At 43.0% G+C, this 24,163-nt stretch overlaps 1 long non-coding RNA gene across 1 annotated transcript; it reads left to right on the top strand.

The window, feature by feature from the left end:
• The first annotated feature begins 12,001 nt into the window (after positions 1-12,001).
• Positions 12,002-22,659, top strand: LOC149203037 (uncharacterized). Its single transcript, XR_016253595.1, has 2 exons — positions 12,002-12,040; positions 22,424-22,659. It is a non-coding gene; the product is annotated as an uncharacterized LOC149203037 (long non-coding RNA).
• The last annotated feature ends 1,504 nt before the right edge of the window (positions 22,660-24,163 follow it).

The following is a 24,163-nucleotide window of genomic DNA, read 5'->3' as shown; positions in this document are numbered from 1 at the left end:
GATGAAAAGAGCTTAAAGAAGACTCGTCTTTTGAGGAACGAGTGATAAAACGGGTTAGCAACTGATTCCAGGTAAGGGTTGGAATTTTCCAATCACGGCAGTGTCACAAGGATGGCTAGTGAAATCACTCTTCGCAGCTGTTCCTCAAAATGGGTAAATAATCAATATGGAGGTGAATGATCGGCCAATGGAAAAGTGGAGGTGACGGTGCAAACACGACCAAGGCTTTAATGGCTGATAATGTTACATTCACGATGGTTATTTACCGGAGGGTAGTTCATTTTTTAACGAGCTTAAACGCGGAAAAAAACTGCTCAGTCTTATGTTTATTTTTTAACGAGCATGAACTATGTGCTAAAACTGCTCGATCTTATGTTTATTTTTTAACGAGCATGAACTATGTGCTAAAATTGCTCGATAATCCAGTCATATGATAAGAATGTCTCATGTAAGATGCCATTTTTTATGGAGCTTGCGCCTTACCAAAGCTATGCCCCGCATCCTTTCGTTATGCAAGTTCGGAAACGACTAATCCTACGAGTTTAAAGGGTTAGACCTACGGGTTTAAAGGGAGGACCTAAAAATTTAAAAAATAAATAGCCGCTCCTTGCTTGCACTCCAAAAGGTTTGCATGCCCCCAGGTATAAAGTATGGTTTCAAGGTTACCCCTCAATTTGCAGATAAAACATTTGTTCTACCAGGAAAGGCCTACCTCTTTCAGGTTACCCAAAGATTGTTCTATTAATCTTTCAAACAAAACATTTCTTCGGCGGTGTCTACCGAGATAGACAAAGGTGAGTGACAACGAGCGCCAAACACATAACTTTGACAAAAGAATCTTATTCTAGAATAACCCCTCTTCCAAGACGGACGGGGTACAGACTAGTCATATTCTCCCGCAGAAACCTACCCTATACCCAAAGTTTTCCTGCCGAAGCAGACCAGGACGCATGCCCCCTGGGTTCCAGTCATATCCCTCCGAATTACTCGCGCTCATCGGGAGGACGGATCGTGGGTTGAGACATTTCTTGCGTGAAGAGACCATTTAGGGATGGTATATGACTATTTGCGATGCGTGATCCGGGAAATGAAAGCTGGTCCACGAGCTTGACCACTCTTCCTTCGTGCGGAAAACACACTACTCTAAAGAGTGAGGAGACGATGGCTCCCATGAAATATATATAGTCTCGTCCAAGGAGTAGGTTATAATCCAAGGGTCCTTGAACGACCATCACGTTCATTTGAATGGTCTTTTCTTTCAATGTGATAGGCACATTGGGGAGGATCCCTAAAGGTCGACTGGTTCCTTTATCAAAGCCTGTCAGATTTCTCATTTCAGGCAAAAGCACTGGCGAACCAAGCGCTTTCCAAGCAGTGGAGGAAAGGATACTCACAGATGCCCCTTCATCAATGATGGTGCCAGCCATGACCATTCTGTATATTTGGATGATAATTCTGAATGGTATGCTTGCTGGCAAACGGGGTCTGCCTAGTTGGTTCCAGTCGAAGGAGACAACTAGGTTGCTTGATGGTGGGACCGAGTAAACGGCCGGGTATCGCTCTGACGAACTTCCTTCCTGCGATAAAGGAATGGGGGGAGTGCCCTCGTGCTCGTCGGAGTCTGTGTTGATGAAGAGAATTTGGATGGTGTCATCTTTATCCTCTTCAGTGACTGTATCATTCGAAGATAGATCCTCTGAAGGCAAGACCGGGTCAACTGCCGCCTCGACCTTTTGACTTTCGTCGGGTATGGATTCAGCTGGTTCATCTTCAATGACCGACGCTTCAGCTGACCACTTGAGCGGGCCAGCTGGATTTTCAACTAACGAAGGACTCGGCAAGAGTTTTTTATATCCAGGAGGAAGTCGTAACGGTGAAACCGGACGATCATCCAAAACTCTTTTCGCTTCGTCTAAGAAGGGACAACGGTGGATGGCATGGTTGCCTTCGCACAGTCTACAGGGAGATCTAGTTCTCCCTTTTTGTCCAAGGACTTCACTTTCGCTAGTTGACGGTATGCATTCAACATGGCTATCAGAGGTTGATGCCACCGGATTGTGCAAACGGGGAGACCAGTCCCTTAGTATCCGAGGGATGCAGGGACAATCTCTGTGGAAGTGGTCTCCCTTGCATATGACACATGGCGATTTAGGCCTAGTCAGTGCTGTGTGTGGATTTTTGTCAGACGACACTTATTTTCCCCTAGTCGCTTTTGGCTCCTTCTTCTTCTTCTCTTTCTTCTTCTTTTCCTTCTTCTCCTTAGGAACTTGGTTTTTTGTTTTACCAGTTCCGTCAAGCGAAGAGGAAGGAGGAGAGGAAGAATTAGAGGAAGTAGAAGGCTGGTGGGCAACTCTGGACTGGTCTAACTGTTGATTCGACTGTTCAGGAATAGTGGTGTTCTGAACGACATTGGTTGAGAAGAGCCAGACCGGCAAGCCAATTGTCAGTCCTGGAAGCGACAATGTGGCCATATGGGGCGCACCAACATCTCCCCAAGAGGAGAAGGGACTAGGATTTCCACCAAGGGGAATTCCTTGGTTGGTGGGTTCCATTTTCTCAACCTAAAGATCAACGCAGGAAAAAGGGGTGATTGTTCCGTTTAAAATAAATTTTAACGACGCTTAGACACAACTTGCTTTTTCAATTTTAAAGAGTCGAGAAAAAGCTAAAGATGACTCTAGTCTCCTTCGATGTTTTAACGAGCCCGAAGTGACAAATGCTCGGATGGACTTTTTCCGTTATAGAGTCTGAAAAAGGCCAAAAGGAACTGCTCTGGAGTTCTAGGTAGAGGGTGTGCTAAACTTTTCGCAAAATCGCAGAATACTTTTTAAGGTACGGGCGGTCAATCTTCTCGAATGCTGTGTTCAGTGCATTGCGATCAGTAGGGCGGCCGACATGGCTTCCTAAGGATAAAGGCTTTATTCCTATAGGGGTCTCCCAATATATACTCGACGGTACGTGGGAGCACAATCCGTACTGGCGCTATCGTCTCTCAGGAGGAATCACCCAACCATCAGCGAGATCGACAGTCACCAGGTTTTACGACGCCGGAACACGTCTCTAGCCTAGACCTCTATGTTGTGCGTTAAGTTACAAAGCGTTGTTAAGTTCATTCAATTTATTTTAGGTTGATCTTTCTTAGAAGTTTGCCTTTTTGGATCACCACGAGATGTATGATACAATTCCTAAATGCAGTCTAAAGATGATAAGCAAGTTTTTATATCTTTTCAACAATGAAAATCCTAGCTACAAGGGGAAAAGAAAGACACAATCTTTTCTCAAAGAGCATAGAGCACACTGTAAATGCACTTTTCCTAAATCAAAGCATGCAAACTATCAAAATGCAAATGCACATATGCATGTATTTGTTTTCGCTTTCTTAATATTGATGCCTAAAAAGAAAGCTGTTGTACAAATTTGAATTCGATTTCAAGTGAAAACATAAACAAGTTCCTTTTTCAAAATAAAAAAGACGATTACGACGCTTTATGATTTACTTGTTTCGACACTAGAAATGCATAAATTCAAATCAAACGACAAAAGTAAAAGCTCAATCAACTGTGAACAGCAAACAAACTCACTCCTAAGACCAAAACGACACTTATGACAGGTCTAGATCTAAGGGCGACAGTATGACTAGTTTACTTTTGTAATGGGAAACTGCAAATGATGTAACAAATACACAAAGAACAAATACAGTTTATTTATACAACTGAGGTGGAATTGAGGCAAAGAAAAGGGGTTTCAGATAGGTACACTGACTGATAACAGGGTGCAAAAAACAGAGATAAAACCGAGCAAAAGGAAGAAGGGAACCACAACTGCACAAGGCAAAGGCTGATCAGCGCACCCTCAGCACAGAGAAACTGAACTTCATCGCAGGTATCCTTCACGGGACTGCGTTGAAATGCAGAACCTCTTCACAGAGTCTGCGCTGAAGCAGAAACGAGAGTTGTTTCTGGGTTCTGGGTCACGGTTTGCAGTTAAATCTACAGTTTTTGGCCGGATCAAAGCTATCAATTAGGTACAATTAGGAGGATGATTTAAAGGAGGACTAAGATCTATCACAAAGGGCTGTTAGAGCACTTGTGGATCAGTTTGTTCAGATCATAAAAACAGGCCCAGTGAGTGGACTAGAGTGGCAGATCTCTACTTTGCATTTGAAAATGGCAAATGCATTTCGATTCGACACTCCTGAGTTTATGAGAAGAACAACAATAGAAACACAAATAAACTAACAAGATACTTTCCCCAGCGGAGTCGCCAATTTGTTGTTGGGAAAAGTATCCAATTCGGAATGCCCCTATCCCACTCTAAGGTGTGATAGTGCCTTAGCAACAAACGAGGTAAACTAATTGAGTATTCTTCTTTATGAAATGTAAATGAGGAAGAAGGATCTAACTAACCTGTGTCTTCCGCTAGTTTATCGATCCAAATCACTCCTCTCTTCAGTAGCTCCCAGCTTCCTGCTCCTTCACCGGCCCAGCTTCACCGAATTCCTGCAAGATCACAAGAGAGAGAAACTACACGAAGATACAGATATACATTCATAAAAAGCTCAAGATCAGATTAAGCTAAACATGTAAGCATAACAAAACATCATTGGTACACAGCATGTAGAAGAAACTCAAATAGTTTATTGATATGATAATAAAGTCCAAGAGGAGATACAACCAAGTGAGTTCCGATCCAGCATCTACCTCCCAGCAAAGGAATCCCTTCCTCTCCTCCAACAAAGCATAAATCACCCAATGTACTAATCTCTATCTCAAACCAACAGCAATTCTCTGCAAAGTACAAAATTCCAGCCTCCTGAACCTCTGGGTGAGAGATCCATATATAGATGTAAGCAGAGAGGATGAGTCAGCTTATGTTTTGACTTGTGGCTTCTCTCTGTCAGTTCTTGCTTCCACTTGGAGGTTGAGAACCTCTTACTCATCACTAGTCGAATTCATTGAGGCAAGTGTCATTGGAGAAGATTCTGGAAGCTTCCAGGGTCTTTCCACCTCGTTGAATGAGCTTGCCATTTGTCATTTCCCGCTCAGCGCACCTTGGTATTGCTTCCACCTGCGTTGCAGTGCACCTAGCCAGTGTAGACTCTGCATTTCAACGCAGGCAGCTAGTGGAGCCTCTGAATTGATCCTGAATTGACTATTTCTGAGTGGTTTTTGGTGGAGAACTTCTGGGAGAAGCTGTCATTGGTTGACCTTGTTCCTTTAGGAGCTGTAACAACATCTTTAGGGACTTTGGATCCCTTGAATTATGGACATTTCATGCTTATAGCTGTAAGGCACAAAAATGTCTATAACACCGAGGCCCGCACGCCTGCCCGCTCGCCCAGCTGGAGGTTGGGAGATTCTCGGAATCGTCTAGCCACCAGCGGGGCTGGGCAATTCCGGCCACTAGGGTGGCGCTGGCTTGTGCGGTGACATATCAGCGGCCTGCCTGCCCACCCGGCTGGTGGTTGGGCGACTCCTGGAATCGCCCAGCCACTAACCGTGCGGGCGAACGGGCTGCCAGGGTGGCACGGACTGCGCTGGAGCCACCCCGGCGGCCTGCTCCCCCGCTCGATAAGTGGCTGGGCGATTCCAGGAATTGCCCAACCACCAACCAGGCGGGCCACTAGGGTGGCGCCACCCTAGTGGCCAGAATTGCCCAACCCAGCTGGTGGCTGGGAAATTCTAGGAATTGCCCAGCCACCCGCCAGGCGGCCAGGCGGGCCACCAGGGTGGCGCGGCCAGGGCTGACGCCACCATGCCGGCCAGCCCACTCGCCCGGCTGGTGGCTGGGCGATTCACTAGCCGGGCGATTCCCGGAATCGCCCAGCCACCAGTCGGGCGGGCGGGCCGCCAGGTTGGCACGGCCTGGACTGGCGCCACCCCGGCGGCCAGCCAGGCAGGCAAGCTGACGACCGTAGTGGCGCGGCCTGGGCTGGCGTCACCCCGGTGGCCCGCCTGCTTGCCCGGTTGGTGGCCGAGTGGGCTAGGCGATTCTGGCCGTCGAGGTGGCGTCGGCCTGTGTTGTGCCACCCCGGCGGCCATCCCACCCACCCTGCCGCTGGCTGGGCGATTCCGGGAATCTCCCAACCACCAGCCGAGAGGGCGGGCAGGCCGCCGGGGTGGCACCAGCCCAGGCAGCGCCACCTCGGTGGCCTGCCCTCTCGCCCGGCTGGTGGGTGGGTGATTCCAGGAATTGCCCAACCACCAGCGGGCGGAGCGATTCCAGGAATTACCCAAATACTTGCCGGGCGAGCGAGCTGGCCGCCGTGGTGGCACCAGCCCTGGCCGCGCCACCTGGGCGACCTGCCCGCCTGCCTGACTGGTGGCTGGGTGATTCTTGGAATCGCCCAGCCACTAGCCGAGCTAGGCGATTCCGGTCGCCAGGATGGCGCCAGCCCTAGCGGCCCACCCGACCGCCCGGCTGGTGGCTGGGCGATTCCTGGAATCACCCAACCACCAACCGAGCGGGCAGGCGGGCCGCTTGGGTGGCGCCAGCCTAGGTCGCACCACTCCGGCAGCTCGCTCACTCACGCAGCTGGTGGCTGGGCGATTCCAGGAATCACCCGACCACCAGCCTAGTCGGCCGACAGGGTGGCGCTGCATAGGCCGGCGCCACCCTTGCGGCCGAAATTGCCCAGCCCGGCTAGTGGCTGGGCGATTCTGAGAATCGCCTAACCACCAGTTGGGTCGACGGGCGGGCCGTCGGGGTGGCGCGGCCAGTGCTGGTGCCACCACGGCAACTGGCTCGCTAGCCTGGCTGGTGGTTGGGCGATTCCCAGAATCGCCCAGCCACCAGCCGGTCGAGCGGGCGGGCTGTCGGGGTGGCACAACCTGGGCTAGTGCCAACCCGGCAGCCCGCCTGCCTGCCCAGCTGGTGGCTGCGTGATTCCCGGAATCGCCTAGTCACCAGTTGGGTGAGCAGGCAGGCCGTCGGGGTGGCGCAGCACAGGCCGGCGCCACCCCGACGGCTAGAATCGCCCAGCCCGATTGGTGGCTGGGCGATTTCGGGAATCACCCAGCCACCAGCCAAGCGGGCCGCCAAGGTGTCGCTAGCCCTGGCCGCCCACCCCGCCGGCCCACCCGCCCGCTCGCCCGGTGGCTGGGCGATTCCGGGAATTGCCTAGCCACCAGTCGGGTGGGTGGGCGAGCCACCAGGGTGGCGCGAGCCCCGGCGGCCCGCACGCCCGCCCCGCTGGTAGCTGGGCGATTCCCGGAATCACCCAGCCACCCGACGGGTTGGGCGATTCCAGCCGCGGATGCCGTGACACCTCGGCGATCCGCCCCACCCACTCGGCTGGTGGCTGGGCGATTCGCAAAATCGCCCAGCCACCAGTCGCACGGGCCGCCGGGGTGGCATGGACTGGGCTGGCACCTATGTTACCAAATTCGGCGAACAAAATCGTTGAAGTTCGAAATTCACCGAATTTCAAAGGAAAACGAATTTAATCGTTCGAGTTCGCCGAATTTTATGGCGAACTCGAATTTTTTGGCGAACTTAATCACGAACTCGAATTTAATCAACACTTGGTATTAAAGTTGACTGCTGTCATAAATGATAATGGTTCTTGGCATTGGTTAATGTTCAATTTAGTTGTTTTATGATTTCATAAGAAGAATACTATTATACTACATTACTGTCGTATGAAAATTCTAAACTGTTATGCCAACAATCCTTTTGAAAATGCTCAACTTTTTAACAAAACGAAACAATGTTTTGCATGTAAAATAGAGTTACCTTTATGGCAACTGTTTGGTTTTTTTTCTGCTTCTGATTTTGCTGCTATTCCCCATTTACCATAGGAGGCTTTGTCAGATGTGCTTTCCTCTTGGCACAAGTCATACTCTTTCTTCATTAGCAAATAAAAAGCTCTTCTCAGCTTTCTCACTTTCCCAATTAATTTCAAAAGGGTTTTGAAGGGTTTATAAGACGATGGTAAGGCTCTTAGTGTTAAAGTTACGGACTCCTTATCTTTTATGTGAACACCAACCACTTCAAATTCATTACTGACCAATCTAGTCATGGTTAATTATTGTACTTTAGTGTCCATTTTCTGTGGCATAAACTACATGCTTTAAATACATTATACAAGCCTCATCAACAATCTCAAAAATAATTTTCAGCTTATTCCATTTGATTTTGCATCATGTACATTTGTAAATTGTTTTATCATAAATTCAGTGATTGACAAAGCTAAAAATCAACAGAGCTCCTCTTTTTTGTTTTCAAATTTAGTGATGGCGAGAGAGATCTTGGTTTTTCATGAGTAGAAACCTTATTAAAATAGCCTCTCTATATTCAACCACTCTATGAGTGGTGGGATATTAAAGGCAATATTCCTGAAAAGTTTCGTTTTCACCAATTAAAGTGTACTAGGAGTCTAGAGATGCTGATGGGTTTTGTCTATCATTAGGAGCATAAGCCCATGCAGCAGATCCAGAAATTTTGAAATGTGAAATAGGATGTTTGCTGCCATACCATTTCTCATATGGAGTCATATTTGTGAGAGGACGAGTAGATGTTCTATTGATGACATGGATTGTGGAAACAACAATCTATTCCCAAAATGGAAGTTTCATTTTCTTGGAGTGAAGCAAGCCACCAACCATCTCCATGATAGCCCTATTCTTCCGTGCTGTTACTACATTTTACTGTGGAGTGTAAGGAATAGTTCTTTAGCAAGATATGCCTTGAGATATGAGAAATTATTGGAAAGCATTGCCAATATATTCACCTGTAGATTCTGAAGCATATAATTTGGAGGATAATTACAATAAAGATTAACATTAAAAGGCTTGAAAATGACCAAAATTGATCACACATAATTTATAAAATTTAATAAATTTTCTAGCCTCTGTTCTCTTGCTAAGCCAAAAATTTATTTGAATTTGACTTTAAATTGATTATATATATATATATATATATATATATATAAACATTTTTTTTTTCGAATTTCTATATGTCAAACTTTATCGACAAAATTTTGGTTACCGAACTTTATTCGAATTTCATGGTCGCCGAACTCGAACTCGAACACGAACCTGGTGACTTAGGCTGGCACCACCCCGGCGGCCCGTCCGCCCTCCTGCTTGGTCCCGGCTGGAATCGCCCAGCGACCAGGCGGGCGGGCTGCCGGGGTGGCGCGACCCAGGTTGCGCCACCCCGGCGACCAGCCCGCCCTCGCAGCTGTTGGCTGGGCAATTCCGGGAATCACCCAACTGGCGCTACCTCGGCGACCCGCCTGCCTGCCCAGCTGGTGGTCGGGCAATTCCCGGAATCACCCAGCCACCAGTCGGCCGGGTGGGCGTGGCCAGGGCTAGCACCACCCTGACGGTCGTCCCGCCCCCCCGGCTGGTGGTTGGGCGATTCCAGGAATCGCCCAGCCACCACCCGGACGGGCGGGCAGGCCACCGAGGTGGCGCGGCCTGGGCTGGCGCCACCTCGGTGGCCCGCTCGCCCACCCGACTAGTAGCTGGGTGATTCTTGGAATCGCTCAGCCACCAGATGGGCTGGGCAATTCAAGCCGTCGGGGTGGCATCGTCATGTGCTGCGCCACCCCTGCGGCCTGCCTGCCCGCCCGGCTGGTGGCTGGGCGATTCCGGGAATCGCCCAGCGACCAACCAAGAGGGTGGGCGGGCCGCTAGGGCGGTGCGGCCAAGGCTGATGCCACCCCGGCGGCCTGCACGCTCGCCCGGCTGGTGGCTGGGCGATTCCCAGAATCGCCTAGCCACTAGTCAGGCGGGTGGGCGGGCTGCCGGGGTGGCGCGTGTTGGCGGCCCGCCCGGCTGGTGGCTGGGCGATTCTGGGAATCACCCAGCCACCAGCTGGGTGAGCATGCGGGCCACCGAGGTGGCGCCAGCCCTAGCCGCTTCACCTTGGCGGCCCGCCCACCTACCCCGCTTGTGGCTAGGCGATTCCCAGAATCACCCAGCCATTAGCCGGGCGGGCGGGCGAGCCACCGGGGTGGTGTAGCATAGGCCGGCGCCACCCCAACGGCCGGAATCGCCCAGCCACCAGCTGGCGCCACCCCTGTGGCCCGCACGCCTACTCGGCTGGTGGCTGGAATCGCCCAGCCACCAACCGAGTGGGCGGGCGGGCCGCCATGGTGGCGTGGCTAGGGCTGGTGCCACCCAGGCGGCCTGCCCGCCTAGCCACACCACCGTGGCGACCCGCCCGCCCACCCGGCTAGTGGCTGGGCCGGCCGCCAGGCTGGTGCGACCCAGGCTGGCGCCACCATGGCAGTAAGCCCGGGAATCGCCCAGCCACCAGCCGGGTGGGCGGGCGAGCCGCCATGGTGGCGTGGCCAGGGTTGGTGCCACCCAGGCGGCCTGCCCGCCTAGCCACGCCACCGTGGCGACCCGCATGCCCACCCGGCTGGTGGCTGGGCGATTCCCAGAATCGCCCAGCCACCAGCTGGGCGGGCGGGCTTACTGCCGTGGTGGCGCCAGCCTGGGTCGCACCACCCCTGCTCACATGCAGGGGCAACAACAATGAAGGGAAATAATGGCGGGTAACTTAAATGGATAAAAAAGTCGTGGAAACATAGGGAAAAGAGAGATACAACGATTGGAGCTTCTTTCTTCAATGATTTGTTAGGTTTCACAATTTTTTGAAGTCCAAAGGAATTTTAGCTTTAAGAAAACAATCAGTTTGCAGGTTAAGTTTGATCATAAATTTTCGCTAGTTTCTATTTTATAAACCATCAGCTTGCAGTTCAATTTTGATCATAAATTTTGTCCAGTTTCTATTTTTATTTTTATGTTGATGATAGATTTTGTGATCCAATAACCCTAGAGTTGCAAACCTAATTCTATGATCTACATAGACCGTAAGCTCAAGGTAATTAATTAAATCGATTGTAAATTTTCAACTAAAAGCAATGAAAAACTCAAAGCGCTACGCTAAGTGTAAGTTTGAGTTTGAAGATTTTAATAAAGAAGTAAATGTTAAAAAGGTTGGAGAGACAAACCATTTCCAGAGATGTCCCTTGATGTAAATATACCAATTGACATTTTTCCAAAGAAAATATGAAAATGTATTTTAATATATAAGTGTACATGCTCATCATAACAAATTAATATGGTAACAAAATGAATTTTTTTTTCAAAAAGATAAGTTTGGGAAGTATTTAACAATGAGGTGAGATATAATAAATTAATATCTTAGATAAATGTTTTTCAGATTAATCACAACATTAATCTATTAATCACAACATTAATCTTGAGTAGAACGTGAGAAAGTCGTAATAAAAAATTCTAAAAAGTTAGAAAGGAATTATATAATATTTAAAATCTAGTTTTAGATTATTGTGCCCAGAGGCCATCTAGGGGAGGGTCGCCATTACATGTGCGCCCTCCCCGCCACGTCAGATAAACACGCGTAAAAGCACATGGAGCCGGTACGACACCTGTCCACCGTGGAGCTCCATGTGTTGGCTACCTTATCAACCCATAAATCTTTGTGTTCGCGCCATTTCACAGGTTCGTTTGGGGTTTTTGCTGCGATGTATGAGTTTCCCTGTGTGTTTCTGCTCGGGGCCGGTCGTTGGGCGAAGCCCCCCGCCGATTATGGCACGGGACGGCCCCGGAACCTGCGCACTTCGTCGTTTATAGCTGTGCTGTTTGAGGCGTTTGTTCGGTTGACAGGGTTTGTGGACCTGCGCGCTTCGCCTGGTATGCAGGTGCTGGTGCGAATGTTTGCTGGAGTTTCAGGGTTTGTGGTTGGCACAGCGCTTCTCCTTTTCTTGTGCTTTTCCGCCTGGAGTTCTTGGTCGTTCTGGAATGTCAGTTGTTTAGCATTTCTCTGTTGCTGGTCTTATTCGACGATTTTGTTGTTTGGGGAGGAGTCGGTCGCTGTTTTACTGAGCTCGAGGTCAAATGGTGTTTTGCTGTCAATTTGCTGTTTTGTGGTGGTGTTTTTGTGGTTTTCAGTTCCCTAATATATATTTTTCTTCTCGTTGCAGGTGTGCAGAACGTCGTTGCAGGTGTGGAGAAGGTCTGGCAAGCTCCAGGGAAGGTGGGGGAGGTCGGCGACCATGTACCCGGTAGGATTTTAATCCTACCAGCATTCTCTGTGTTTTTCAACACAACATCTCTATTTTTGGATATTTTGTAAACTTTTATGGCATTTTATGGCATTTTTTGGAGGATTTTTTTCCGAGGGTTTAGGGTTTATGGGATATTTTGAGCTGTTTGTTGTTGAAGGTTTAGGGTTTATGGGATATTTTGAGCTGTTTGTTGTTGAAGGTTTAGGGTTTATGGGATATTTTGAGCTGTTTGTTGTTGAAGGTTTAGGGTTTATCTGAAATTTCGTTGTTTTCGTTGTTTTCGCTGTTTGGTTGCGCTGAAAATAACAAATTCTTTAATGGCCATATGTATGGGGCAGTGTAAGTCTACCATTGCAGTTATTTAACTATGGAGGAAGAGAAGTCCTGTTCGTTTTTGGAATTTGTTGGAATTTGTTACTCCTAGTTATTAATTTTGGTGCTTTTTGCTATGTTTTGCAATATGGATATCCTGTATACACAGTCCTTTTTGTTTCCATGCTGACGTTGCTCTCAATTGACTGATTTGAGTATATTTATAGTTTAAGCAAATATGGGGTTTTTTTTTGTTGCGCTGAAAATAACAAATTCTTTAATGGCCTTATGTATGGGCTACCATTGCAGTTATTTAACTATGGAGGAAGAGAAGTCCTGTTCGTCTCTGGAATTTGTTACTCCTGCTTATTAATTTTGGTGTTTTTGCTATTTTCCTGAACCTGATGTATATGTTTTGCAATATGGATATCCTGTATACATAGTCCTTTTTGTTTCCATGTTGACGCTGCTCACAATTGACTAATTTGAGTATATTTACAGTTTAAGCAAATTTGGGGTTTTTTTTGGTTGCGCTGAAAATAACAAATTCTTTAATGGCCATATGTATGGGGCAGTATAAGTCTACCATTGCAGTTATTTAACTATGGAGGAAGAGAAGTCTTGTTCGTTTTTGGAATTTGTTACTCCTGGTTATTAATTTTGATGCTTTTTGCTATTTTCCTGAACCTGATGTATATGTTTTCGGACCTCTGACATTTTCCTTTCCTCGAGATGTCTCGGACAGTGGCTGTCATATGCCACCCTTTTGTATCTTATGATGTTTTTTATATTGTCAATATAATATGTGATGCTTTTTTCTCTGAAAAAAAAGTTCACACATTTTACAGTCGATTCCAAAACCGGTTACTGATGGTTACAGAGATAAGAGAATAAATATTTTTAGTAATGAATTATGTTCTCATACATAAAATGCATTTCAATAACTAACCCTTCTCGGGCTCCAACGATAAAACCTTACTGTATCAGTGACTTTTCATTTTAATTTAATTAAGGACGTGGATCATGTAAATGAGCAAATATGACTTATTCCTAGGTCCCGCTGATTCAGTTGTTCACTTCAAAGTTCTAATGTAAATTAGTATATGATATAATAGTTTACTCATTGTGTGAATATCTGAAGTAGTCTCTGTTTCCAGCCCGTCTTAGGGTTCACTGAATAGCTATTACAGAATACAATGGGTAGAAATTGCTTTGTAAGCATTATGGTTGAAGCATGAGCTATCAAGTTGAATGATGTTCCTTTTGATAACGGTCCACTTATTGGAGCCATAAGTGAGTTTAGAGCTTTGTACAGTGCTGCAAATTTGATGCCTTCAATGTTGAGATCGAAGGCATAAAAAATACAATGTATAAAATGCTCTTAGAGAAAAGATCATCCAAAGATTAATGGGTTGAGTGTCAAACCCATCTCTCCTAACATCTGATGTCAAAATTTATTGACCACATGAAAAGCCATTGAGCCATTGAGGTGCGAACTGTCTAGCCATTGAGCCATTGAGGTGTGAACTGTCCACTAAGTAGAAGAACCGAGACATATTAATATGGAACCACATATAGAAATCGAAAGAATGTTCAATACGGGATGATCAAGAGTATCTGTCTCAGGGTTTCCATCTGATTGTGAGGGAGTTGAGTGGACAAAGCTATACTTCTCCCTCCTTCACTTCCAGCGAACAAGGTCATCCCTCCAATTGCTCCCAAGAATGGGGCTTGCACATTCAGTGGCCTTACTGTTCATTTTAATTTAATTAAGGATGTGGATCATGTAAATGAGCAAATATGACTTATTCCTAGGTCCCTCTGATTCAGATGTTCACTTCAAAGTTCTAATGTAAATTAATATATGATATAATAGTTTACTCATTGTGTGAATATCTGAAGTAGTCTCTGTTTCCAACCCGTCTTGGGGTTCACTGACTAGCTATTACAGAATACAATGGATAGAAATTGCTTTGTAAGCATTATGGTTGAAGCATGAGCTATCAAGTTGAATGATGTTCCTTTAGATAACGGTCCACTTATTGGAGCCATAAGTGAGTTTAGAGCTTTGTACAGTGCTGCAAATTTGATGCCTTCAATGTTGAGATCGAAGGCATAAAAAATACAATGTATAAAATGCTCTTAGAGAAAAGATCATCCAAAGATTAATGGGTTGAGTGTCAAACCCATCTCTCCTAACATCTGATGTCAAAATTTATTGACCACATGAAAAGCCATTGAGCCATTGAGGTGCGAACTGTCTAGCCATTGAGCCATTGAGGTGTGAACTGTCCACTAAGTAGAAGAACCGAGACATATTAATATGGAACCACATATAGAAATCGAAAGAATGTTCAATACGGGATGATCAAGAGTATCTGTCTCAGGGTTTCCATCTGATTGTGAGGGAGTTGAGTGGACAAAGCTATACTTCTCCCTCCTTCACTTCCAGCGAACAAGGTCGTCCCTCCAATTGCTCCCAAGAATGGGGCTTGCACATTCAGTGGCCTTACTGTTCATTTTAATTTAATTAAGGATGTGGATCATGTAAATGAGCAAATATGACTTATTCCTAGGTCCCTCTGATTCAGATGTTCACTTCAAAGTTCTAATGTAAATTAGTATATGATATAATAGTTTACTCATTGTGTGAATATCTGAAGTAGTCTCTGTTTCCAGCCCGTCTTAGGGTTCACTGACTAGCTATTACAGAATACAATGGGTAGAAATTGCTTTGTAAGCATTATGGTTGAAGCATGAGCTATCAAGTTGAATGATGTTCCTTTTGATAACGGTCCACTTATTGGAGCCATAAGTGAGTTTAGAGCTTTGTACAGTGCTGCAAATTTGATGCCTTCAATGTTGAGATCGAAGGCATAAAAAATACAATGTATAAAATGCTCTTAGAGAAAAGATCATCCAAAGATTAATGGGTTGAGTGTCAAACCCATCTCTCCTAACATCTGATGTCAAAATTAATTGACCACATGAAAAGCCATTGAGCCATTGAGGTGCGAACTGTCTGGCCATTGAGCCATTGAGGTGTGAACTGTCCACTAAGTAGAAGAACCGAGACATATTAATATGGAACCACATATAGAAATCGAAAGAATGTTCAATACGGGATGATCAAGAGTATCTGTCTCAGGGTTTCCATCTGATTGTGAGGGAGTTGAGTGGACAAAGCTATACTTCTCCCTCCTTCACTTCCAGCGAACAAGGTCATCCCTCCAATTGCTCCCAAGAATGGGGCTTGCACATTCAGTGGCCTTACTGTTCATTTTAATTTAATTAAGGATGTGGATCATGTAAATGAGCAAATATGACTTATTCCTAGGTCCCTCTGATTCAGATGTTCACTTCAAAGTTCTAATGTAAATTAGTATATGATATAATAGTTTACTCATTGTGTGAATATCTGAAGTAGTCTCTGTTTCCAACCCGTCTTGGGGTTCACTGACTAGCTATTACAGAATACAATGGATAGAAATTGCTTTGTAAGCATTATGGTTGAAGCATGAGCTATCAAGTTGAATGATGTTCCTTTAGATAACGGTCCACTTATTTAGCCTTTTTCATGCTCAACTTGATAATGAGAGCAACTTGATAATGAGTGCTCTCAATTTCTCAAGTGTCCCCTCAATGAATAAAATTGTTAGTGGCTTTTTCACATTTAATAAAACTTATTATGAGGTACATTGCCTCCTCATTGATTTCTGTATTTAGCCTTTTTCATACTCAACTTGATATTGAGTGCTCTCAATCATAATAAGATTGTCTGGTCATTTGATTTCTATATTTAGCCTTTTTCATATGCAACTTGATAATGAGTGCTCTCAATTTCTCAAGTGTCCCCTCAATCAATAAAATTATTAGTGGCTTTTTCACATTTAATAAAACTTATTGTGAGGTAGATTGCCTCCTCATTGATCCCTGTATTTAGCCTTTTTCATACTCAACTTGATAATGAGTGCTCTCAATCATAATAAGATTGTCTGGTCATTTGATTTCTATATTTAGCCTTTTTCATATGCAACTTGAAATGTTATTATTGAATCCCCAAACATCGCAGCAATGACCCCGAACAAACCTGTGAAATGGCGCGAACACAAAGTTTTATGCAATGATATGATGGCCAACACATGAGCTCCATGGTGGACAGGTGTTGTATCGGCTCCATGTGCTTTTACGCGTGGTTTTCTGACGTGGCGGGGAGGGTGCACAGAATAACTTATAGAAATAGTTTTATCATAATTAATATTTTACAGAAAGACATATTCCATTGAAAATTTCTTATCAACACACAGTTAGGTTGCCACAAGAAATCACTACTAGGTTGTTAGCCAAAATGTTTCTTAGGACAAGAAAAAGATACAATCTAGTGTTCTAAGCCAAAATATTTTTGTGACAAGAAAAAGATACAATCTAGTGTTGTAAGCCAAAATGTTTCTGTGCCAAGAAAAAGATACAATCTATCCAAAATCCACATCATAATGTGGTTAGAACCAAAAACATATGGCACCCCTATTCTTTATGGCCCTGAGAATCTTGAGTGCCAAAACTCCCCGAGTTACCTTCTTGAGCCAGGTAGGTTGGCCTACCAGTCAAGGGCTGATTAGGAAATGGTTTATTGATGCCATATGATTGATTCCAATTTGCAGCTTCCAACCATGGAGGTACTGAGTACCCATACCTCACATTTTCCCTACTGACCCCTGCATTAAGTGGAGGTGTGTAATGAGCATACAGAGAATTGACACCAGCTCTGGTAGGAACAAGGCAAGTGGGTAAACCCTCAGTTTGATAGTGGGGCACTTGAATGTTTATGAGATCTTGGAATAATGGTGTATTGTCTGCAATGGAGTCCAATGAGTTTGAAATAATCCTGGTTTCATCAGCTATTCTTGTATCGTTGATCATCCCTTGTTCCTTTTCAAGCATTTGTTGTGCCTTTCGTTTTTCCTTTTCCTGTCTTGCCATTTGCTTTTGTTGGTCTTTAACTTGCCTTGCTTTATCTCTTTCAATCCGTTCTTCTGCTCGACGTTGTGCTGCAACAATCCTTGCTGCCTTCTTCTCCTTGACTATATCCTTCTTTTTCTGTTTTAATTCTTGCATTTCAAATTTCTTTTTTTCTGACTCAACTAACAGGTTTATATAGTCCTCTGAGGTGAGTAACTGTGAGCTTCGGCCCAGACGAAGACTACCTGGTGCACCTTGATTTTTTTTCATTGATACTCTCTCTACTGGTAGCTTTAGGAACCGTCCAAGTGTCTTCTCCACCCCTCCCACCTGCATGTCATTGCTTGGTACTTCCCTTTCAGTATCTGTTGGAACTGATTGAACCATATCATTATCTTCATTTGATGCCTCATTATGTCCTTCATCTTCTTCCATTGATCTATTGTCCACAAAAAAATGAACAATTTCACTGTTCAATTCTACTGGTTGTGAGGGCATGTTCATGCTTTCTTCATTGGTTGCTGAGACACTATGTGCATTCATATTGATCATTGCTCTGCTAGCCATGAAGGTGGGGTTACTTGGCTTGGCAATGTCAATTGGTCATTGTCAACTGCATGTTCAACAATATCATTAGCAATATCAGCAACAGGAATTTCATTTTCTTGAGTTGGTGGAACAATCTCCATGTTACTAGGAATTTGTTCATTGTTATATTGTGTTTCACATACAGTTTCATCATCTTCAGCATATAAGTGTCCTTGAGACAGGGAAATCATATTGCCAGCTGCAACAACATCATCTTGGTCATCTACTTCTTGTACTTCAACACTTGTTTGGACATTCCCTTCTTCCTGACCATCCACATGAAACGCTTGGCTACAACCAGTATCATGCATAAGAGCATCATAGTTCAGTGGCCAGATTCCTGTCCTCCTAAAGCCAGCCTTGATATTTGATGGTGTCAAAGCCCTTTTAAAAGCTTTACTTGCAAGCTCTGCTAGCTCAAACCTTTTCACCTCAACCCCTGGATTCTTTGCCATCCATGCAGCACGCTCCGACCTGAAATAGTTCTTGAAAGGGCCAAACACACTAACATCAAGGGGTTGCAGCCTATGAGTGGTATGAGCGGGCAATGTCAACAGGTCGATGCCTAAATTGTTTGCTTCCTCAATTGTTTGTACAGCCATGTGGCTCCCATGGCCATCTAATATCAAAAGGTGTCTGTTATTAGGCGAGACGCCACCTGGTACCGATGCAGCAAAGTGAAAAAGCCAACTTAGAAACAGTTCTTTAGTCATCCATGCATGGGGATGTGCAGCCATGCATGCACCTGGTTCACAGTTCTGTATATAGTTTTTCAGTTGATTTTTACCTTTGAATAGATAAAATCCTGGGATTGAAGTACCAATTGCATTAACACAACATAAAATAGTTATCCACTCCCTGCTCTTGGGCAAAATCTTTGGCACATTTCGGCTCCCTCTCTTGGCAATTACCCGCATGCCACAATTCCTCCCTGCCTGTAAACCTGTTTCATCACAGTTCCATATGGTCTGCTCCATAAGAATGTTTATCGTAAGCACTAGAAAGTGTGTCATAGAATTTTTGCACAACTGCAGGGCGCAAATTTAATGCTCTGTCTCTGTCAAGGCCCTCAGCAGTACGCAATACAAGTTCTGGATGCCTTTTTTTAAACCCAAACCACCATGATTTACCAGGAAACCCATCTTTGAATGGGTTTGGCCTCCCTTGACAGATTTGAGCAACTGTTGATTTGAGTTGTATCAACTCTAGCCCATGTCCCAGTTGGGCCATCTCTTTACACCACTCAACCACCTCGGCCTCCTCCTCCTCAGTCATAACTGTAAGAGGCCCTCTACGTTTTGTATGAGTCAGTCCATTTATCCAATAATGTATTGATGAGGGAGGAATACCATGTTTTTTTGCAGATGCCCGAACTGAGTATCCATTAAACTCTATGTCGTCAATTGCAACTAACATTTGTTCTTTTGTCCATCCTCTTATAGCACTGATCTTTTTAGTTGAGCTTGCCCCTTGGACTGTTGTTGATGGTGGTTCTGTGGCTGATGCTGTGTTAACATCAGCGGCTGTCACATGGTCATTTTCAACAATGTTCCCTGGTGCATTGCCGGCATTGACATCAGCTGGCCTGTCATCATCGGACGATGTGCATCGCAGCTGCGCACCCCTTGTCACTCTCCTACCACTTCTCCTTGTACGAGCAGAGTAACTTCCTTTTGCCATAGATGCAACAACCTGTAAAATTATTGCATGCATTTAGACATTAGAATATATGTCAAATTATGCTTTATTACTTCTGCAAAAATTACTTTTTCTCTATTACAGGAAATTATCAACATGTATGTTGCATTTAGACATTAGAATATATGTCAAATTATGCTTTATTACTTCTGCAAAAATACTTTTCCTCTATTACAGGAAATTATCAACATGTATGTCACTGTTTTCATATATCATTTTCCATTTACTTTCAACAGCTTTATACAGCTAAACCAATGAGGTATGTAAACATGTATGAATTACGTCATTCTCCTTATATCTGTTAAAGATTAGGGAATACAGGTAATAAGTAGGTCTATTCAATATGTACTTACCTTATAGAGTAGAGTGTAATCATTACTAATGGTTGAATCAGTGCCATAAGTAGAACCATGGAAATCAAAGTAATGAGGAAACAGAGCTTGTTACATTAGGATATGCGTATACAGTGATTACAGTCTATCCATATGTATTACATTAGGATATACATATACAGTGATTACAGTGTATCCATATGTATTGATTATGTATTAGAACACAGTAGTTATGCAATTAGAACACAGTAGTTACATATGACTCTTTCTAACCATGCTTGTTTACCTAATTGTGTTTTCTCATTATCTCAAATCTTACAGTCATCTTACATTAGGATATGCGTATACAGTGATTACAGTCTATCCATATGTATTACATTAGGATATACATATACAGTGATTACAGTGTATCCATATGTATTGATTATGTATTAGAACACAGTAGTTATGCAATTAGAACACAGTAGTTACATATGACTCTTTCTAACCATGCTTGTTTACCTAATTGTGTTTTCTCATTATCTCAAATCTTACAGTCATCTAATCCGCTCGGGCTTCCATTCTAAGAAACCATTCCTCAGTTCTATGGTCCATTCATCAGTAGTAGAAATTCACTTATTTGCATTCTTTCGACTCAATATCAAAATTTTTGCTTTCTCAATAGCTTCATGCTTCTGAAAATACATGTCTTTCGATTATGTTTCAATGTCTTTCGATTATGTTTCAATGTGATGTTTCAATGATGATTGTCAAGGTCTGAAAATATGTGAAAAATTACTAAGTTTATCAGAGTCATTAAAGTTACAATTCGTTTTTGTTCTATGTTTTAACTCATTCTGCATAGAACCCAAGCCATAATAATCGCTCAATTCCTGTAAGCTAAGCTTCAATTCCTGTAAGCTAAACAAGCTATGACTACAGTGCTAACTGCCTTTTTACTACCTACCTTTTTTTGCATTGCATCAATCTTGGGCTGGAAATGGTTCGAATGCTGGCTTTGATTCTGATGCTATTCAAGGTTAGACTCGGTCTCCGATTGGATATGGCTAGGGAGATGAAACTATATAAGGAACGGGAAGGGATGTGGGGATTGCTTGCTTGGAAGGATAGCGAGTCATGTTTCTTCTTCCAGTGATTAGCTATTGGCTATGACTACAGTACTAACACGACATACGTAACCTCTGTGATATGTAAGCTGTAATCACTATTACATTTGATTCTATGGTCTCCTAGGTGTCATAGACAATCGGTTTTACTTCAGTTTAATCGAGTTTCATTGCAGTCATTTATTTTTTATATTTTTCATATAATTTATTTAGTTATTTTGAATATTGTGAAGAACAATCTCTGCTCCAAGATTTCTCTCCATTATCTGTGACTTAATTTACAGAGCTGAGTTATGTAAATCCCCATTCCTTTGGTCCAACTTTTACAACTTCGTATGGCTCGGGCTCTCCATACCCTAAGGTCTCGAGCTCAACGAGGTGAAAAGATATGAAGGCCAATAAGATGGTCATCTGCTATGTTACTTATAATTGTGTTTTCTCATTATCTAAAATCTTACAGTTCTATGGTCCATTCACCAGTAGTAGAAATTCACTTATTTGCTCTATGTTTTAACTCATTCTGCATAGAACCCAAGCCATAATAATCGCTCGCTCAATTCCTGTAAGCTAAGGTGTAAGCTAAGGTTCAATTCCTGCAGAACCCAAGCCATAATAATCGCTCGCTCAATTCCTGTAAGCTAAGGTGTAAGCTAAGGTTCAATTCCTGTAAAGTAAACAAGCTATGACTACAGTACTAACACGACATACGTAACCTCTGTGATATGTAAGCTGTAATCACTATGAAGCTGATGATATAATAAGCTAGAACACATACATAAACTCTGTATAAAAAAGGTTAACTGTAACTGTATAGGTTAACTGTCACCCTATGGACAGAACTGTAATGTAAGAAATCTGATAAATGAAAACAATGAAAACAGAACTGTAAGAAGAATGAGTTGTAATTCATATAACTAACTTGAATATATTGGCCACTGTTTTGTGATGTTGTCTTCAAGTTTGCTGAATAGTTTGAAAGCATAAGATGAACTTCAACAGTGGGTGGACTTCTTTTATAGTTTTGGGGACTTGATTTTAATTGGTGGACATGGATGCACATGGATTGCAATGGCTTCATTTTGAATGTGTGGTATGGATTTAATTTGATGTGATCTAATGGTTGGGAATTGTTTATTTGTTGATCCATGTGCTTTGATCTGTTTTAATGAGAAATAGAGTGAGATGGGTGTCATTTATTGCAGTTATTGGGTCTGGGTATCATTTATTGAACAAAGTGGATTTAATTGTTATTGGGTTGGGTGTCATTTATTGAACAAAGTGGATTTAATTGTTATTGGGTTGGGTGTCATTTATTGAACATAGGGTGTTTAGCTGTTGAACAACACAGCAGTTATGCTGACATACATTCCTTTTGTTATGTGCAGGTAGGCATATTTATTTGGGATGCAAAGTTGCAGTTCTGATGAGTGGGGGTTGAAGTGACTGCTGTTTTGTACTTCTGGAATAGACCAGTTTGGAAGCCTTTATGGCTCTAGCTGTTTTCTACTTGGGTCAATATGTTTTGCAATATTAAGTAGTAAAATACTATTTATGGACACTTGTGGGCCCAGTCAATGTATGGGTGATTTTTGGACATAATTTAATACTTATTTATACATAATGTTATTTATTTCTGTCTAAATTTTGGTTTCAAAAGTCTTAATCACTGGTGGTTTGGTGGGACCAGTATTATATCAACTACTGGTCCCTGCACAACATTAGGAATCTCTCCCCTATAGCGCAGTATGGGGTAGATCTCACATAAAAAAGTAAATGTAAATGTAAATGTAAACAACCCAGTATGGGGTAGATCTCACATTTAAAAATCAATCTAATTATTAGTATGTATAAACACCATAAATTTGAAATATAAAGAGGTTTACGAACACTAAAAAAAATGTATGGTAAATAAAGAAAAATATAAATAAACTAGAGGTATGATAAATAAATAGAACTTTTTTTTATCTTTACTCTAGAGGTACAGTAAATAAATAAAAATATAAATAAACTAGAGGTACGGTAAATAAATAAAACCTCTTTTTATATTTATTCCATAAACCTCTTTATATTTAAGAAAACTCAGAAAATATGTTTTATTAATACCATGGGACAAATAATTATCAATACCATGGGCCAAATACCATATTTATAAAAGATGTATGGTAAACAAATAAATATAAAAGAGGTATAAAGACGTATCATAAATAAATAAAAATATATTAAAAAGGATTAGAAATCAACATCTAATTATATACCAAGCTTATGGGCCAAATACCATGGTAAATAAAAGAGACATGATAAATAAATATAAATATAAATAAACCAGAGATATGGTAAATAAATAAAACCCCTTTTTATAAACCAGAGATATGGTAAATAAATAAAACCCCTTTTTATATTTACTCCATAAACCTCTTTATACTTACTAACACTAAAAAAAATAAGTTTTATTTTGGTGACACTTATGGGCCAAATTATTATTAATATTGTACAAAAAAAAACATTATTAACTCTAAAATTGATATTAAAAGATTAATATTATTATTATTTAGGTAAAGTCTTATGTAGAAATCACATAGGAAAAAATTTTGGCCGACGCTTTTCGAATCAAAAAGTGTAGTTTTTGCTTAATTCATTATGGATCATAGAAGCCTGACAAAAACTATTATTATTATTAAATATAATATTCATATTAATATATTATAATATTTATTTTATTAAATTTAATAACTTTGGATTAATACAATATTAAATTTGTTATATTATAATATATATTAATATATCATGATATATATTAACTCTAGATATATATGGGAGGGAAGAACAAATACATAGAGTGATAGAGGTGGAGAGATAGGGGGAGTGATAAGGGAGAGATCGAGATAAACTTAAGGATAGGGGAGAGGAGGAATGAAGAGAGAGAGGGGGAGATGAGTGAGAGATGTAGAGAAGGGTAAGAGAGGGAGAGGGAGACACAAAGATGGAGGGGTAGAGAGAGAAGGAGAGAGGGAGGGAGATAGTGAGAGGATTGGAGGGCGGAGAGAGAGAGAGAGAGATGGGGGAAGAGAGAGGAAGGATGAGAGAGAGGAATTGCAAGAGAGGAGGAGAGAGGGAGGGAAGAAGAA

This window comes from Pinus tabuliformis, chromosome 2_1, assembly GCF_031772625.1.
Source record: "Pinus tabuliformis cultivar Carrire ecotype Pingquan chromosome 2_1, CPIR1, whole genome shotgun sequence".
Lineage (NCBI taxonomy): Eukaryota > Viridiplantae > Streptophyta > Pinopsida > Pinales > Pinaceae > Pinus > Pinus tabuliformis.
This window is presented reverse-complemented; position numbering and strand designations above follow the sequence as displayed.